This window comes from Trichechus manatus, unplaced genomic scaffold, assembly GCF_000243295.1.
Source record: "Trichechus manatus latirostris isolate Lorelei unplaced genomic scaffold, TriManLat1.0 scaffold00010, whole genome shotgun sequence".
In the NCBI taxonomy this organism is placed as follows: domain Eukaryota; kingdom Metazoa; phylum Chordata; class Mammalia; order Sirenia; family Trichechidae; genus Trichechus; species Trichechus manatus.
Genome location: NW_004443946.1, coordinates 7118918 through 7138104, shown reverse-complemented (window position 1 = coordinate 7138104; position 19187 = coordinate 7118918). Strand labels below are relative to the sequence as shown.

General features: G+C 37.5%; 1 protein-coding gene across 2 annotated transcripts in view; it reads right to left on the bottom strand.

The window, feature by feature from the left end:
- FBXO34 (F-box protein 34) overlaps positions 1-19187 on the bottom strand; it is an 88922-nt gene that overhangs the window by 67731 nt on the left and 2004 nt on the right. Inside the window, exon 1 of one of the 2 annotated variants that reach the window (XM_023726215.1) lies at positions 617-1512. The exons of the other annotated variant lie outside the window; for it this stretch is intronic. The gene's annotated coding sequence lies outside the window, so the exon portion shown is untranslated. Of the gene's footprint in view, positions 1-616; positions 1513-19187 lie in introns of those variants that run through there. 2 annotated transcript variants of the gene reach the window in all.

Genomic DNA, 19187 nt, shown 5'->3' with positions numbered 1-19187 from the left:
GTATGGGAGACTAACTTGAAATGTAAACTTCATTTAATTACAACACTAAAAAAGATTTAAAAAAAAAAAAAATCCCCGAAGTCATCTTAAAACCAAGAAATAGTTTAGCTTAACTAGTGAAAAAAAAGACCTGCCTTGAGCATTATGTTCTTTTAAGAACTATCTATATGGGATCAAACTGACAACAGCAAGCCTTAGGGGACAGCGAATTTATGTTAATTAGGGAGGAACAATTCAAAAAGGAGAGTGAGAATAGTTGCACAACTCAAAGAAGGTAATCAATGTCACTAAATTGTACATGTAGAAACTGTTGAGATGGTATATGTTTTACTGTGTATATTCCCAACAACAATAAAATAATTAAAATTTAGGGGAAAAAAAGGTTAGGAAGTTAAAAGAACTCCAAGAAATATTATATAAAAGGAACCAAATGGAATATATTTAATTAATTTATTTTTCCACATTAGGTTAAAGGGTAACTAGGATTAGCTGAAAATGTTTCTACACATTATAGAATTTAAGTCAGAGAAAACAGAGAACAATAAAAATGTTTTAACCTTATGCCCTAATCTACTTCTTAATTAAAATAACAATTCTTAAAAAACACATTACTCACTTTTTTTCCTGTCAGCAAGTTCACTGTGAAATATGTATGGCTGGAAGGGTTTCTCTTTTAACCTTAGGTCTCCTCTTAGGATTGGCCTAAATTAAATGAAAAAATGCCATAACATGCTTCACCCAACTTATCATTATCTTAGCTTGTATAATCCATGTTTTCCAGGCATAGTCAGTACATTATTGTAGAAGTACTTTCTCTACCTAAATGTACTATCAGGCAAATGAGAGCTACCCTCTGTCATCATTTTTTACCTATCAAATTAGCAAATATAAGAACTATGTCAGTAGGGATGTAAAAAAAAAAAAAGTGCTCTCAAACTGCAAAAAACTCTTTGACTCAGCAATTCCACTTCTAAATTTATTCCACAAAATGACACAACAGACAATAGTATTAACAAACAATAATTCACAAATTGATACATAAGTAGATAAGTAAGCCAAGAAGTGTAGGAAGGTATAAAGGAACACACCCATCTGCAGATATAGGTTTGGTGGTGGATATTTCATACATAACTGTAGGTGCTGCTTATATATTAATACAGACAAAGAGCACACAAGGGCCACAGTCAGAGGCAACTTCTCAGACATAACCAAATACCTCGTGGGACCAAGTTCCTAAGCTCAAAGGCAAAGAATCATAGACTCAGGGGACATCTACGTTAACTGGCATAACCTATTTCATGAAGATGAAGTTCTGCATCCTACTCTGGTAAGTAGTATCTGGGGTCTTAAAAGAGACAACTATTGGTCTCTTATCATCTGAAGCAAAGGAGGGTGACAAAAACCAAAGATTCCAGGGAACAATTAGTCCAAAGGACTAATGGACCACATGAACCACAGCCTACATGACCCTGAGACCAGAAGAACTAGATGGTACCTGGTTACCACTACCGACTGCTCAGACTGGGATCACAACAGAGGGTCCTGGACAGAGTGGGAGAAAAAGTGTATCAAAAAAATCAAATTCACAAAAAAGACCAGATTTACTGGTCTAACAGAGACTGCAAGAATCCCAAGACTATGGCCCTAAGACACCCTTCTGAACTGGAACTGAAGCCATTCCCAGAAACCACTTTTCAGCCAAACAACAGACAGGCCCATGATATAAACACCCAAGAGGAACAGCTCCTTACAACAATCAATTATACGAGATCAAAAGGGTAACATGTGCCCAAAAGCAAAGATGAGAAGGCAAGAAGGGGTAGAAAACCAGGACAAAAGGAAACAGAACCTAGGGTGGCAAGGGGGAGAGTGCTGACACATTGTGAGGAATGAAACCAATGTTATGGAACACTTTATGTACAAACTATCAAATGGGAAACAAATTTGCTCTGTAAATTTTCACCTAATGTACAATACTAAACAATTTTTTTTTAAACCCACTGCAACACTGTTTATAATAGGAAAAAACAGAAAATAGTCTCAGTGTCTATCAATACTGGACTGGGACTGGTTAAATAAATTATGGTACATATACATCATGGAATATCATGCAACTGTAAAAGCAAACAAACAAAATGAAAAACCTCTTTGCAGCAGAGATGGATGCTCCTCTATGTCTAATATCCTCTTCTTCCATAGAAATAAATTTTTAAGTTGGGCATCATGGCCACCCAGAATAAAGACTGCACTGCCTGCCCAACCTCCCTTGCATTCATATGGGACCATGACACTAAGTTCTGGCCTATGAAATATAAGTGGAAGTATTGTGAAGTGGTAGCTTCTAAAACTTTCTTTTTAAAAAGCTGGCATGTAACCTTTGCCCCTTCCTCATTCCATTACTCAGAATGTGTTGCAATAACTGGCATTCCATCTAGGTGAATGAGGATATGGGCAAGACATAGCAGAGCACTAATAGTATAGCAAAGAGCCCAGATAAATTAGAACAGTAGGAGCAGGAAAATAGGAGATGAGGATAAACTGGATGGTTCTCTACCTTTACTGGGGCACTTGTTATACCACATACACAATTGTCAAAAATCATTGAACTGTCTGTTTAATATGTGTATTTTACTGTATGTAATTTCGTGAAATGTAGATGACACAACCTTGCCTGCTGAGAGTAAAGAGGACTTGAAGTATTTACTGATGAAGATCAAAGGCTACAGCCTTCAGTATGGATTACACCTTAACATAAAGAAAGCAAAAATCCTCACAACTGGACCAATAAGCAACATCATGATAAACAGAGAAAAGACTGAAGTTTTCAAGGACTTCATTTTACTTAGAGCCACAATCAACACCCATGGAAACAGCAGTCAAGATATCAAACGACATACTGCATTGGGCAAATCTGCTGCAAAACACCTCTTTAAAGTGTTAAAAAGCAAAGATGTCACCTTGAGGACTAAGGTGCACCTGACCCAAGCCATGGTATTTTCAGTCACTTCATATGTACACAAAACCTAGAAAATGAATAAGGAAGACCGAAGGAGAACTGATGCCTTTGAATTATGGTATTAGTGAAGAATATTGAATATGCCATGGACTGCCCGAAGAAAGAACAAATCTGTCTTGGAAGACGTACAGCCAGAATGCTCCTTAGAAGTGAGGATGGTGACACTTGTCTCACATACTTTGGACATATTCTCAGGAGGGACCAGTCCCTGTAGGATATCATACTTGGTAGAGGTCAGCAAAAGAGAGGAGGACCCTCAACGAGGTGGAATGACACAGTGGCTGTGACAATGGGCTCAAACATAGCATCGATTGTGAGGATGGTGCAGGACTGAGCAGTGTTTCATTCTGTCGTACACAGGGTCGCTATGAGTTAGAACCAACTCAACGGAATCTAACAGCAACAACAAATTATGCCTCAATATAAAAAGAGAGAGAACAAGTAACACCATGGATGCTATACCAGCCCTAGACCACCTAACTGAACTTTTATGAGAGTCACAGTGACAGTTAGAGAGAGAAATACTTTTTTCTTGATTAAGCCTTGTTAGGTTTTCATTCACTAATACATTCTCATATACCAGTAGGTAAAGAATGACAAAATCTACCATTGAGTTAAAAGAGCAAAATAACAGTATGTAGAGTATACTATCATTTATGTTTTTAAAAAGGTAGACAGAATATATAATGGAAAAATATATAAGAACGTAGTAACACTGGATGCCTCCACAGAGGGGAAAAGATGAGTCCAAGGGACTGGACAGGAAAGAAAACTCACTTTTTGTTACCTTTTGCATTTTGAACCATATGAACTCACTGAGCCAAAAGATAAATGTTCTTTATCCTATTAAATATTCAGTTTAATTTTTTTTTTAATTTGGGAACATGCAGATTTTTATGAGTGGAAAATTTATATTAGAATTTAGTCTAAAGATTATCCCACACTGAACTAATTACCATGAGAACCAGCATATACAAAAATGACAAAAGAATCAAAAATGCTGGAAAGGGAGAGGGGGAAAGAGTGCTCAGAACTCTTCTTTTGAGGGAAAGGGCAAGAAAATGTTTGAACCAATAAGACGAGAACATTGAGGGTCATTTTGCTGCCGGAAATAGACACTACATACCTTTAAATTTCACAGTATCTGCTCTCAGTGACAAAATGAACAAAAGCAGTTAACTAAATCACAAAAGTCAACAAACCTTTTCTCTGATTAGCAGACAGAATAATACAAAAGGTTCTTTCTTGCTAGAGGAATACAGACTCTAAAGAGTTACAATTAGGGACATTTAAAAGTCTATAAATCTGATTAGAAATTAAAATAAGGATTTCTAAGAAATGATCAAACTGACCTTAGGTGGTCTCCTTTCTTCAACACTATTTTAGAATACGCATATATAAACCCTATTACTTCTTTCATGACATAAACAATGTAACAAAAAAAGTTACTCAAAATCTAACTACCTTTAGCTAAACCACTCTAATTCTGTCAGTAGTCCAAGTCTTGGCATATATATACATACGTATTTTTGCATAGCTCCAATTAGTGCATATAATTTTACATTCCATTTTCACTTATTTGTTTCTACATAGTGATTATAATTAAATTGCACAAAATAAAAAATGTTCCTTTACTTTAGAAATACTGGTAAAATTTTGGATTTTCATTTTTAAACGGTAACTCGGTAAGAAAGCCTCATTTCTCACATCAGTGGCAGAAGGTGGCTATCTGGTCATAAGACCAAGGTAGGAGCCACCAACTGTCTAGTAACTCATCCCAATTACAAGCAACTTCTTAATCAATAAATATGTAAATTTAAACCCATAAAGTAAAAAAATTTACGCTCACTGGTTTACAAAAATCACTAACCCTTTAGAAATTTCTAGTACCTACAAAAATCACTAATCCTTTAGAAAGTCCTAGTACCTAGTTTGGAAATTTGTTTTTGGACTTCTGGAACACACACAGATATACAAAAAAATCACTAACCCCTACAAAGTACATGCTTTTGAGGGCAAAGACTACATTTTCCAATACAGTTCTTTGTGTTATCCTAGAAAGCAGAATTTCAGTAACACAGACTAAAAGGAAATTCAAATACAGAAGGCTCAAAGGAGGCACTCGAAGTTTGCTGAATGAGTTAAACGGTAGCAAAGTTTAGAAACAAATATAATACAGTTGTTGTTGTTAGGTGCCATCAAGTTGGTTCCAACTCTTAGCAACCCTATAGGACAGAGGAGAACTGCCCACAGGGTTTCCAAGGAGCAGCTGGTGAATTTGAACTGCCAGCCTTTTGGTTAGCAGCCGAGCTCTTAATCATTACACCTTCAGGGCATAGAGAAATATAACTGAAATTAAACTTCATTTCTCTAAATAAGATACCTACACTGTAACCATACAATATACCAATTAGGTGCCATCAAGTTGATTCCGATTCATGATGACCCCATATGTTGTCAGAGAAGAACTGTGCTCTGTGAGGTTTTCAATGGCTAATTTTTCAAATGGCAAATTTCTTAAAGAAAAAAAATAATTCCTCCGAGGTACACTAACTTGACATAGTTTTTTTCTAAAGGGGAAAAGAAACAGAAGGTTTTTGTCTGCCAAGAACATTAAATTTAATTCACACTGAATCGTCAAGAATGGTATCACTGTTACTTTAAAAAACCAATAAGACCAACATGCTTTGTAAGTGGTAATGTAAGAAGTTACAGTCATTTTTCCAAAATTGGGAAGGGGAAAAAGTAGAGACTAATTTTCTCCTAAATTCTCCTAAGATACCAACTTGGGAGGGGAAAAAATGGATCAATCAAATTAATTTCATACAGTACTCTCCAAGACAACTAGAATAACAGTATAAACACAAGGATGGGGTAACTCAAAAATTCGATTCTAACAAATTTTGGCTGACCATCTAAAGGTAGAGTGCATTCTTCATTCTACAGGAAACAAAGATTATTAACTGTCAGACCAGCCCTTAAGGGACTTACTCAAGAGCCCAAAGCCTTAAGACCTTTTAACAAATTCCCAATGGATTATGAGACTGTGGTCAAGAGGTAATATGTACTTAAATCAGAGCCATTTAACATGAAAAAAGATTCAAGTGTTTGATTAAAGGGATGCCTGGAAACACTGGGAACACATGAAAAGAAACCTTTAATAATATAAAACTAATATTTTAGTCGAACAAATGCGTTGTCCTCATTTTAATCTCCAAAATTAACTATATTAACTGTATCCTTTAAGGAGGTATGCTCCCCTTCTTTACGTGTCCCTTAAAAAAAGAGAACATCCCATGAAAATTTCACTAAAAGAACAATTCTTAAAAGAAGTTTACAACTACCACTGTCTACTGAAACAGGAGAGTTAAAATTCATGCAGACACACAAAGATCCACAGAATCAAAACAAAAAAAACCCACACACACAGTAGGAACCAAGGTGATTTTTCTGTAACATATACAAGAATATTTTAGGTAACTGAGAACACTAATAAAGAGGCTAAGCCCCTAAATCAAATAAAGAAGGGGGAATATAAAGATAATTCACTTTTTAGATTCACAGATACTACAGTAACTAACATGGTTTCAGTTTTCACTTAAAGTTCAAGACCATCAAATTGTAAAAAAAAAAACAGTTCTAAGATGTTTTCTACTGTAATTTTTAAATGAAAAAATATATTTATACTATACAGTCTTAAAAAAATACATGCAACTAGAACATAAAGTTATATTTTAATTTGAGGAAAAGTTATAACCCCCTGCAAGCTAATAAAACAAAAATGTGAACTTTCCAGTAAAGTTAGTATTTATTTGGCCTTTAGTAATCAATTTTATTAATGATATTTGCCAAAAAGGGAGAAAAAAATCCACAGGTGTAAAAATAAACCATAACATGAATTAAAGATAAAATAATATTCTTAAAGATTTGTTTTACTTGCCAAGGAATATAAATACGTAAAATAGTTCCAGGAGAAAAAGTGATAGAAGGGAACCAGTACACTTAGCATAAAGCCTGACATAAAACTATACTGTAATTTTTTTTTTGTAAATGAATAATGAATAAACAGGCCTTGAAATTCCACAAGTTAAAAATGCTGATGTGTAACTCTATTTTATCAAGCTATCCATGTAACACGTTAAATAAAACACAGGCCAAAAAAAAGTCGAGAGAAAGCATAAGTGATGGCTATATGACTCTCTTTGAACTTATTCTCAGGGTTCATTTCCAGTCTTCTTCATATGACTGAAAATGAGCTAAAATACTGTGATGATGGCAGACTTGTCACCCAGGAAAGATGGCCTGAGCTAGAGAAACCTGTCCCCTAAGGCTAAAGGGACTGGTGTGTCAAGGGTACTGAGAACCTCCAGGGAATAAGCCATATGACTGAACTTGAAATAAAATCTCTTGCCCTACTTTGAAAACAAGTTTGCCTCTCCTGGTTCCTGGACAATAGAGCAAGTGTGTCCTTTGAGACTTCCTTATCAAACTCAAATTTCATCTTCAAAAATTCCAGCTAATCAATATTTCCCTACTGTAGTTCCAAAAGTGAATTTAAAGCTTCAAATGGACTACTTTATAAACGAGATTGAATACACATTTTTTAATTTTCAAGAAGCAAATGAGCACTTTGATACACAAACTCTTGCAAGTGAATCTGCTAAAAGCTGTCTTAAGCTAACCGGCAGATGAGACAACAGAACTTCAAAAAAATTTAAAGCTACAAATTTATTTAAATAGCCCACCTAAGTTCTTAAAGATATGGAAAAAAGCTAAGCCTTCAGTTATGTGTCTACAATTTGAGGACATAAGATATGAAGACTAGAATTTAGTAAGAGAGATAAAACTAATACACATGAAACAATTAGGGAGCAATAAACAACAGTATATAATAAAGTGCTAAAGCGCCAAGTGGCTAAGTACTCAATATAAACACCCAGGAGTCTGGGAAACGGAAAGATTACAGAGGGACTGGAGAGTCAAAGGAGGTTTTATGGAACAGGCTTCTTATAACAGATGACTATATTTGGAGAAATGGAAAGGGGGAGGCAAGGCTGAGGAAATTTCCTAACCGCGCACCAAATTTGTAGCAGGCAGTCCCAAAGAAAGGAGAGGAAGGATGGGACCATCTTACGGAAAAGTCTTAAAAGCTACAGCTACTTTTAAACATGATGCCACAGAAATCTACAGCGGGTTCTTGTGCAGGAAAGTAACATCTGCCCAGTGGAATTTTAGTCAAAGTAACCTACCAACTGTGTACAAAGAGATTGAAGGGAGCAAGTAATGGAATTAGAAAAACCATCACAGAGGCAATTACAGGAATCTAAACGCAGAATGATCAACTGGTCTAGATCTGTGCTGTCCAAAAAGGCAGTCGGTAGCCATATGTGGCTGCACCTGAAACATCACTAGTCTGAACTGTGATGTTATTTAAGTGTAAAATACACACTGGGTTTCAAAAGAAAATATATATCTACATATATATATACACATATATATATATACATATACACACACACACACATTTCAGAAGAGACTCTGAAACGTGCTCCTGAACGTCGAGTAGCCAAAGTGAAAGGAAGAAATGATGAAGTAAAAGAGTTGAACAGAAGATTTCAAAGGGCGGCTTGAGAAGACAAAGTAAAGTATTATAATGACATGTGCAAAGAACTGGAGATAGAAAATGAAGAGAGAAGAACACCCTCCGCATTTCTCAAGTGGAGAACTGAAGAAAAAATTCAAGTCTCGAGTTGCAACATTAAAGGATTCTACAGAGAAAAGCCAAAAAACCAAATCCATTGCCATTGAGTCGATTCTGACTCAGCAACCCTACAGGACAGAGAACTGCCCCATAGAGTTTCCAAGGGGCACCTGGTGGATTAGAACCGCCGACCTTTTGGTTAGCAGACATAGCACTTAACCACTACGCCACCAGAGTTTCCATGGGGAAAACAGTAAACATTAAAAGAAAATATTAAATATTAAAAGAAGATGGAAGGAATACCCAGAGTCACTGGACCAAAAACAATTGGTCGATGTTCAACCATTTCAGGAGGTAGCATATAATCAGCAACCGATGGTAGTGAAGGAAGAAGTCCAAGCTGCACTGAAGGCATTGGCAAAAAACAAGGCTCCACGAACTGACGGAATACCAATTGAGATGTTTCAACAAACAGATGCAGAGCTGGAAGTGCTCACTCGTCTATGCCCAGAAATTTGGAAGATAGCTACCTGGCCAACCCACTGGAAGAGATCCATATTTATGCCTATTCTCAAGAAAGGAGATCAAACTGAATGTGGAAATTATCGAACAGTATCATTAATATCACACGCAAGTAAAATTTTGCTGAAGATCACTCAAAAGTGGCTGCAGCAGTATACTGACAGGGAACTGCCAGAAATTCAAGCTGGATTTGGAAGAGGATGTGGAACGAGGGATATCATTGCTGACGTCAGATGGATCCTGGATGAAAGCAGAGAATACCAGAAAGATGTTTACTTGTGTTTTATTGACTATGTAAAGGCATTCAACTGTATGGAACATACGGAAATTCCAGAACACTTCACTGTGCTCATAAGGAACCTGTATATAGACCAAGAGGCAGTCGTTTGAACAGAATAAGGGGATATTGCATGGTTTAAAGTCAGGAAAGGTGTGTGTCAGGTCTGTATCCTTTTACCATACTTATTCAATCTGTATGCTAAGCAAATAATTTGAGAAGCTGGACTATATGAAGAAGAACACGACACCAGGATTGGAGAAAGACTCATTAACAACCTGCCATATAGATGAGACAATCTTGCTTGCTGAAAGTAAAGAGGACTTGAGCACTTACCGATGAAGATCAAAGACTACAGTCTTCAGTACAGATTACATCTCAACTTAAAGAAAACAAAAATCCTCACAACTAGACCAATAAGCAACATCATGATAAACGGAGAAAAGACTGAAGTCGTCAAGGATTTCATTTTATCTGGATCCACAATCAATACCCATGGAAGCAGCAGTTAAGAAATCAAAAGATGCACTGCACTGGGCAAATCTGCTGCAAAAGACCTCTTTAAAAAGCAAAGATGCCACTCTGAAGACTAAGGTGTGCCTGACCCAAGCGACGGTGTTTTCCATCACCTCATATGCATGCGAAAGCTGGACAATGAATAAGGAGGACCGAAGACGAACTGACACCTCTGAATTGTGTGTTGGCAGAGAATATTGAATATACCATGGACTGCCAAAAGAACGAACAAATCTGTCTTGAAAGAAGTACAACCAGAATGCTCCTTAGAAGCAGGGATGGCAAGACTACGTCTCACATACTTTGGACATGTTATCAGGAGGGATCAGTCCCTGGAGAAGGCCATCATACTTGGTAGAGTCAGCAAAAAAAGAGGAAGACCCTCAACGAGATGGACTGACATAGTAGTTGCAACAATGGGCTCAAGTGTAACAATGATTGTTGAGGATGGCACAGGGCTGGGCAGTGTTTCCTTCTGTTGTACGTATGGTCACTATGAATCAGAGCCGACTTGACAGCACCCAACAACAACATACAGATACTATCTCAATTTTTATATTGACTATATGGAGAAATTATGTTTTAGATATACTGTGTTAACATATTAAAATTAATTTCACCTGTTTCTTTTTAACGTAACAAACTAGAAATTTTTTAATTACAGGTAGTCCCCGACTTACGACAGGTTTGTTCCGACGACTATTCCATCGTAAATCAGTTTTCATTAAGTCAAATACCTCTTTTTTTTTTAGTTTTCATTATTATTGCCTTTTATTATCAGTATCTTTATAAATCTGATCTTAATTTGTCTTTGGGGGTTGGAAACATTACATCTGAGAATAATAACATCAGCAAATGTACAGGCTACAACATTGTATGTAATACATATTACTAACAATGAGAAGTTAAAAAAAAAAGGATGGTTGTAAATGCAGTTAGTCTTAAACATGTCCTAAGTCAGGGATTACCTGTACTTTATGCGGGAAAAATTACACATGTGGCTCGCATTATTTTCCTATTGGATAGCACTGCTCTACATAGTTATCTCAAGTTTTCTCTCTCATGATTTAAAGCATTTTTAACATATACCCACTAATATGTATATGTGTGTATATATAAATTACATATATGCACCACTGTACTAACCCATCGCCATCGAGTCAATTCTAACTCATAGCAACCCAACGGGACAGTAAAACTGCCCCATGGGGATTCCAAGGCTGAAATCTTTACAGAAGCTGACTGCCTTATCTTTTTACCACAGAAGCTGGTGGGTTCAAACCGCTGACCTTTAGGTTAGCAGCCAAGCACTTAAATCACTGCACCATCAGGGCATACTGCATTGGGCAAATCTGCTGCAAAAGACCTATTTAAAGTGTTAAAAAGTACAGGTCACTTTGAGGACTAAGGTGCACCTCACCTAAGCCAAGCCATGATACTTTCAATCGCCTCATTTGCATGGGAAAGCTGGACAATGAATAAGGAAGACCAAAGGAGAACCGATGCCTTTGAATTATGGTGTTGGCAAAGAATATTGACTACACCATAGACTGCCAGAAGAACGAACAAATCTGTCTTGGAAGAAGTACAGCCAGAATGCTCCTTGGAAGTGAGGATGGTGAGACTTCATCTCATGTACTTTGGACATGTTATCAGGACGGACCAGTCCTTGGAGAAGGACATCATGCTTGGTAAAGTAGACGATCAGCGAAAGAGAGGAAGACCCTCAATCAGATGGACACAGTGGCTGCAACAATGGGCTCAGACATAACAACAATTGTGAGGATGGCACAGGACCAGGCAGTGTTTCACTCTGTTGTACACAGGGTCGCTATGAGTCGGAACCAACTCAACAGTGCCTAACAACAACCACTATACTAATATATTTTATATACAGTACAAAACATACATAAAAATGTTAAAAGAATGAGAAAAACAAACAGAAGTTCTTATATATTTTTCTACAACTCAAAAGACTATCCCACCCATCCCACACTGGAGACCAGTGGTCCAGCCTAAGATATTAGCAGACAGACTGAACAGGAAAAGACAACTCCAAATGAAAGATCCACTGGCCCTTGAAATTCCTAACTAAAAAGTCAGCAGTTTGAATCTACCAGCCGATCCTTGAAAACCCCATGGGGCAGTTCTACTCTGTCCTATAGGGTAGCTATTGAGTCGGAATCGACTCAATGGCACACAACAACAACTCTCACTAACCTCCAAGTGAAAGTTAGCATTTCCTTCTATTGTGAATTCAGGCAACACACTACAATAGCATTAGCAATATCTATCACTTTGTCCCCATTAGAAATCACAGATGTTTTCATATTACATGGTCTTTGGTTACACATACCTCCAAATAGTGATAATGCTAATCACTACTTGGAAATTATTAGACCCACGCTATATCTTATTATAATGAAGAAGCACATATTACTATCTCACAATTTTTTTAATATTTTGATAACAGTATTTTAATACCATATTTATAATTGAAATTTTTTAAATATTTTCATAACTGTATTTTAATATAACTAGTTTCTTTGTAGTTCTGTGTATTTTATTTAAAAATATTACTCAGAAAAAGGGTCCCATGGGCTTCACACTGCCAAAGGGAATCTATGGAACAAAAGAGGTTAAAGAGCCCTGCTCTAAAGCTTCTGTGGAACCACGCTCCTTTCCCTCCTCTGGACTTGATGGCATGAGACCATAGACCCTGAGTGCCTGACAGTCATGCTGTGACCACACAGGGAGGGCCTGCCCAAGACTGGACCAACACCACAAAAGAAGCCTCACTAAATAAAGGAAGAGAAAGACGAGGTTCTGGTCACATAAAAACAACTGGATCAAGCCTCATCTTTAGGGTTTTCAGTATTGTGAGGCAGGAAATTTGAACTAAGTTCTCTGTTATACTCACAACATAATCTAAATGATACAGATGATTTCAGTAGTTCCAGTAGATCTTAGGAAACTAGGACAATAACCATGTCACCGGACAGAGAAACATCAAAATTAGAAAAGGTTTAACTTTGTCATGTTGAGGAAATCCAGGAAAAAGGAGTTTAGTTTTTCACAAACAGTATACTATAGACTAACTCACTCAATACCCACTCCAATGGTCTTCATGCATAGGTTTCCTGTTTTACAGATGCTAAAGAGCAAAAAACTACATTACTCAGACTCTTCTGAAGCTAAGGTTTCATATGAGCTAAATGTAGCCAAGAAGTCATACCAGAACTGAGACATAGAGGGCAGAAAGTAGTAACACGAAATGATAGTTCTGCACAAGGAGATTCAAACTTCTGTCAAGCATGGTGGCAGCAGCTTCCTGATTCAACAACATGGTTCTAGAGCTTGTGGTGGCAGTAGTCCCCTTAGAGCAGGCAAGTTCTGCAGTATCATTCTGGGATTTGTTCCTAGAAACTCAATCTAATCTGTTCATTTCTCTTTCAATAAATCCTGTTTGCTTCAACTACTTAGAGCAAATGCTCTTGTTACAAATTCTTGACTGGTAAGTACAAAGTATACTGGATACACAAATACAAGCATCTTAGTGTTAGAAATCTAACAGTTAACAGCTTACAGAGATAGATGTTAAGCATGACCTAGACAGAATTATAATTGAGTAGCCCTAAGAGCTGAAGGGAAACCCTAGTGGCATAGTGGTTAAAAGCTACAGCTGCTAACCAAAAGGTCAGCAGTTTGAATCCACCAGGCGCTCCTTGGAAACTCTATAGGGCAGTTCTATTCTGTCCTATAGGGTCACTCTGAGTTAGAATCAACTCAGTGGCAATGGATTTGGATTTTTTTTGGAAGAGCTGAAGACCAGATTATAAGGACAGCAATAAAAGGGTCAAGACAGAGCTTTAGATAGTTTGTGTCTGGAAAATAAAGAATTGCCAGCAAAGTCAAGAAAAGGAGAAATCAGAGACAGGCAAAGAACCACAAGAGGAGAGAACTCAAAGAGTAATTTTACACAACTAAGTACCACAGATGGCAAAAAAGAGAAGAATTTAACTAGCAGATCTGGTTTTCACATTACTTCCTTCCTCAAAAACTGTCACTGGAAACAAAATAACGCTCAAACTCCCTCCAAAATCTGGTCCCAACCATCTCTATCTGCCACTGTTCCTTTACACCAAAACTTTTAACCTCACAGTCTAAAAACAAACAAACAAACAAAAAAAAAATACCTGGATCCTATTTAAGGCCCAATTCAATACCCAGAGCAAAAAGGCTTTCTCTGGCAGTACCAACTGATTTCTCTGAATCCATGTAACACTTAGTAATCTCTGTTCAGACATCTAGCTATAACCCAAAATAAATTATAAACTTAAAGAAGGTAGGTGCTGTGCTCTTCATTTCTTAATAATCTGAATACTTAGCATAATGTTACTCAAATGTGCTCCAACAAATTAGGTCCTTTGAACAGGGAGTTTCATAAGAAACCAGTGGAACTAAGATTGGAGGAGACTAAAAAGCTAGTTAAACTAACTTAAAAAGTGCACGAAGGAACTTTCTGTGGTGATGGTAATGTTCTATACCTCAATAGGAGGTATGGGTTACACAGATGTATAAACTTGTCCAAACTAAGGGAATAGTATACATAAGATCTGTACATGTAAATTTTACCTAAAAAGAAAAAAAAAAGGAAATATTGAAATCTAGTTAATGATAGGCATGCTGAAACTGTTTAGGGGTAAATAAAGTACAATGATGTCTGCAACTGACTTTGAAATAAAACAAAAATGTAAGATGAACTGATGAATGGATACAGGGATGGATAAAAACCAAACCTGCTGCCATCAATTCGATACTGACTCATAGCAACCCTATAGGACAGAGCAGAACTGCCCCATGGGGTTTCCAGTGAGGGTCTGGTGGATTTGAACTGCCGACCTTTTGGTCAGCAGCCAAACTCTTAATCACTACGCCACCAGGGTTTCCAAAGGGATGGACAGATAGGTGGTAAAGCAAATGTTGTTGTTTTAGCTGCCATGGGGTGCCCCAGGCACAACAGTACAAAAAGCTGCCCAGTCCTGTACTATCTTCACAATCAGTTGTGATCAGACCATTGTGATCCACAGGATTTTCAATGGTTTATTTTCGAAAGTAGATCACCACGCCAAGCAAATATAGCAAGATATTAATATCAGAATCTAGGTGATGGGTATATAGGTATTCAATGTACAATTCTTTCAACTTTTCTGTATGTTTGAAATTTTTCACAATAAAATGTTAGGGAATGTCTTAGTCATCTAGTGCTGGTATAACAGAAATACCACAAGTAGATGGCTTTAACACAGAGAAATTACATTCTCTCACAGTCCAGTAGGCTACAAGTCCAAATTTACGGCATCAGCTCCAGGGGAAGGCTTTCTCTGTCAGCTGTGAAGGAAGGTCCTTGTCATCAAACTTCTCCTGGACTAGAGGTTTCTCCACACAGGAACCCCGGGTCCAAAGGATGCACTCTGCTCCTGGCACTGCCTTCTTGGTGGTATGAGGTTCCCCTAACTCTGCTTGCCTCCCTCTCCTTTTATCTCTTGTAAGATAAAAGGTGGTGCAGGCCACACCCCAGGAAACTCCCCTTACATTGGATCAGGGATATCACCGTAGTAAGAGTGTTACAATCCCAACCTAATCCCCTTTAACATAAAATTACAATCACAAAATGGCAGACAACCACACAATACTGGGAATCAAGGCCTAATCAAGCTGACACATACTTTGGGGGGACACACTTCAATCCATGACACAGAAAGAAAGAAACAAAGACTAGAAATGAAGGCTGTAAGAAGCTTATGTAGTTCAGAAGTTTACCAATTAAAGAAAAATAGGGCAGTAACTGGTAGGAATAAGACTCAAAGGAACATTTCCTTCAAAAAATAAAATATATAAGTCTGCCTGAAAGCAAAAGGAAAAGGCAGGCAGCAGATGAGGAATTAGTAAAGAGAGAGGGGCAATGGGCAGGATGAGTCCTGGAGAGAGTGGATGCAGATCAATAACAGAGGTCAGGGGGTTGACTTCAGAGAAGAAAAGGTACATACATGCCTCTGAGAGTAGAAAGAAGAGAACAGATGTTTAGACTGTCACTCGTCTCCACCTCTAATTTTAGACTGCCTACACAGACTAGCTCTGGCCTTGAGCACTTTTTCCTGCCTCAAAGAAAACATTAGCTTACTAAGCTCCATTCACTCTAGGACAATTGAAGCCCCTGGACTCTAGACCCTTTGTCTGTCTGGGGCTCTGATAATCTACTCCCCATTCTTTCTACCTGCATTTTTAATACCTCCTTGAGCTGACCTTTAGATGAGACCTCTGGCCAATCTGGCATAATGTAAGTGGGTCATTCTCTTGGCCCAATTCTGGCCCCTCAGACCCAAAGCCCTCCATGGCAAAGGAATATTAAAACAAAGGTCAAGGATCCTTGACCGCTGCCATCAATTCTGACTCATAACAACCCTCTAGGACAGAATATAACTGCCCTATAGTGCTTCCAAGGCTGTAATCTTTATAGAAGTGGACTGCCACATCTTTTTCCCCAAAGAGTGGCTTGTGGGTTCAAACCACCAACCCTTCAGTTAGCAGCCAAGCACTTAACCACTGTGCTACCAGCGCTCCTTAAGGGTCCTTGCAAGAAGGGTAATTCGTCCATGTGTCAAAAGTTCCTGGCTGAGTATCTGTCACAGAGACACTCAAAAAATGTTTGTTGCATGAATGGTGAATAAATAAGAGTTTATATGGAGGAACTCATGCCTGATAATAATGTAATAACCACACATAGCACTTGGGTCCCAGGGCAGTGCAAATGGTTATGCCCTTGACTACTCGTCGAAAGGGCTGGTGATTCAAAGCCACCCAGAGGCACCTGGAAGACAGGCCTGGCAATCTGCTTCCAAAAGGTCACGGCCTTGAGAACCCATGGAGCACAGTTCTACTCTGCACACAGAGGGTCACCGTGAGTCAGAATCAACTTGAAGGCAACCACCACCACCACCAATATAAGGCTTAAAGAGTTTCATATTTATACCTACACTGTGCTCAGGGTAGGAAATGTATGTGCAGCATTCTGAAATTTAATATTTCAGAAGGGAAGATCTGAAGCCTTTTCTGCAGAGAGCTAACCAGAAGATGAAGTTGGAAATGAAAGGCTGATAGGTTCTTTTAACACTAAGAAATACCTGTATTTTAATCATTAAAGCTTTCCTGGATAACACCGTTCATTCAGCTTCAAAATACCATAAGCATGAACTAAAGGAGAGGAGATAAATTATACAAAGATAAGAATAGACAGGAATTCAACTTCCAGAATGATCTAAATGCATTTGGAGTTAATGTGTTCTTTTTTGTTGTTGTTGCTTCCAAAGTGCTGCAGATTATGCACTTGCTGAATTTTGCCTTTGTCACACATGACCTAACAAGGAAGGCATTCATTATAACCATAGTAGCTTCCTCAAGTATCTGGTTCTAAACAGCTGCAAACTTTGGAAGATAACACTAAAAGATGCCTTTAAAGATAAGTATGTTCTTTCCCTAACAAATATTAAAACAAGATTAAGGTTCACGAAACTATCAAAAAAGTGTCCAAATTAAACTGGCTGAGCACAAATTTAAATTTCTAAAAATTTTATAAGAATTTAAATTCTAAGTATACTATATCAAAAGAATAATTGATTGAATGAGCATATCCTAAAGAATTTCTAAAATATAGCACTCTCATTTTTCATGACATTTGCTTTTATCCTTCAGAAGGATGCCATACCACTAATGGCTGGTTGATTTAGTCCCTTCAAATTTTGTATCTGAATAAAACAACAAAATGTTTAAAAAACAACAAAGCCTATTTCCATTAATTTCATAAAACCATTTATAAGAAGTAAAAGCTGCTTCCTAAACCCAAAACTACAAGGCATGGGTGAAAAACATTCTGCCACAAGTAGAAACAGGCTGTAAAAATGTTTCAGAAGAGTTATGGCTTGCTAAATAGTTATACAACTATACACAAAAGCCGGCTTTTTTATACTTGAATCATTGTTCCTCGGTCACATCAGAATACACATTTATTCTCTACCTAGTATCTCATCTTCCACTGGTGGTGGGGGAGGGGGGACCTCTTCGTAACTGCTAATCAAAATTTTAAAAAAGCCAAACCCGTTGCGGTCGAGTGGATTCCAACTCATAGTGACCCTATAGGACATAGTAGAACCGCCCACCATAGGGTTTCCAAGGAGTGGCTGGTGGATTAGAACTGCCAGACATTTGGTTAGCAGCCAAGCTCTTAACCACTACACCACCAGAGCTCCGCTAATCAAAATAGAGGGAAAAAGTGCACTGCCAAGGAGCTATTTTATTAACATCATTTATCTTTCAACTCATATTTAGTTTGACTTTTGTCCCTTTTCATTTACACTATCACACTGAATACACATATTTACACAAGGTCATCTAGCCTGACCCAGAAAGGCTACCTGGAAAATGAAAATGCCCTTTTTGTACCTCCTTCAATTTCAACTTAAATTAATATATTGCCACTATCCTTCATCTGAAAGACTAGGCTGACTGCTACACTCACAACATCCAAAGGTTCAAATTTTTATCTTTAGAGCTTTCTCTCAACATTGTCACTACACAATTCCTAATTCCTTAAAAAACAACTTTCAGGTAGTACACACAATGCTGTCAAATTCCCAAGGTTGTGGTGAGGATCAAAATGAGATTTACAGGAAAGCCTTGTTTGGTGAACTTCCAATCAAATCTAATAGCAATCAACAAGGGTAAAATTATGGTTTCATTTTCTGGGTTAATGGACACAGCATAACTTCCATCTGCATGTTAATGCAAAGTCCAGGATACAATACCTTATCAATCACTTTTAATGAGAAAATGGAGAGGAGGAAATATATTTAAAGAAAATAAAAAACAAAAAACCTATCATTAGAAGTCAAGGTCAGTGAGAAAGGATTGAGGACTCCTACCCAAGCTTCCTGCTGAAGACACTAAATTGTAATTATGCTTTAATTTTAAGCTATTTCTCTCTTGAAGTAGATTCTATTTAAATGATTCTACAGACAGAAAGAAATGAAAAGTGAAAGTAATGATATGCTGGCATACCTGAAGAGGGTCAGTAAATTAAGTGACTGGCGTCTGTTACA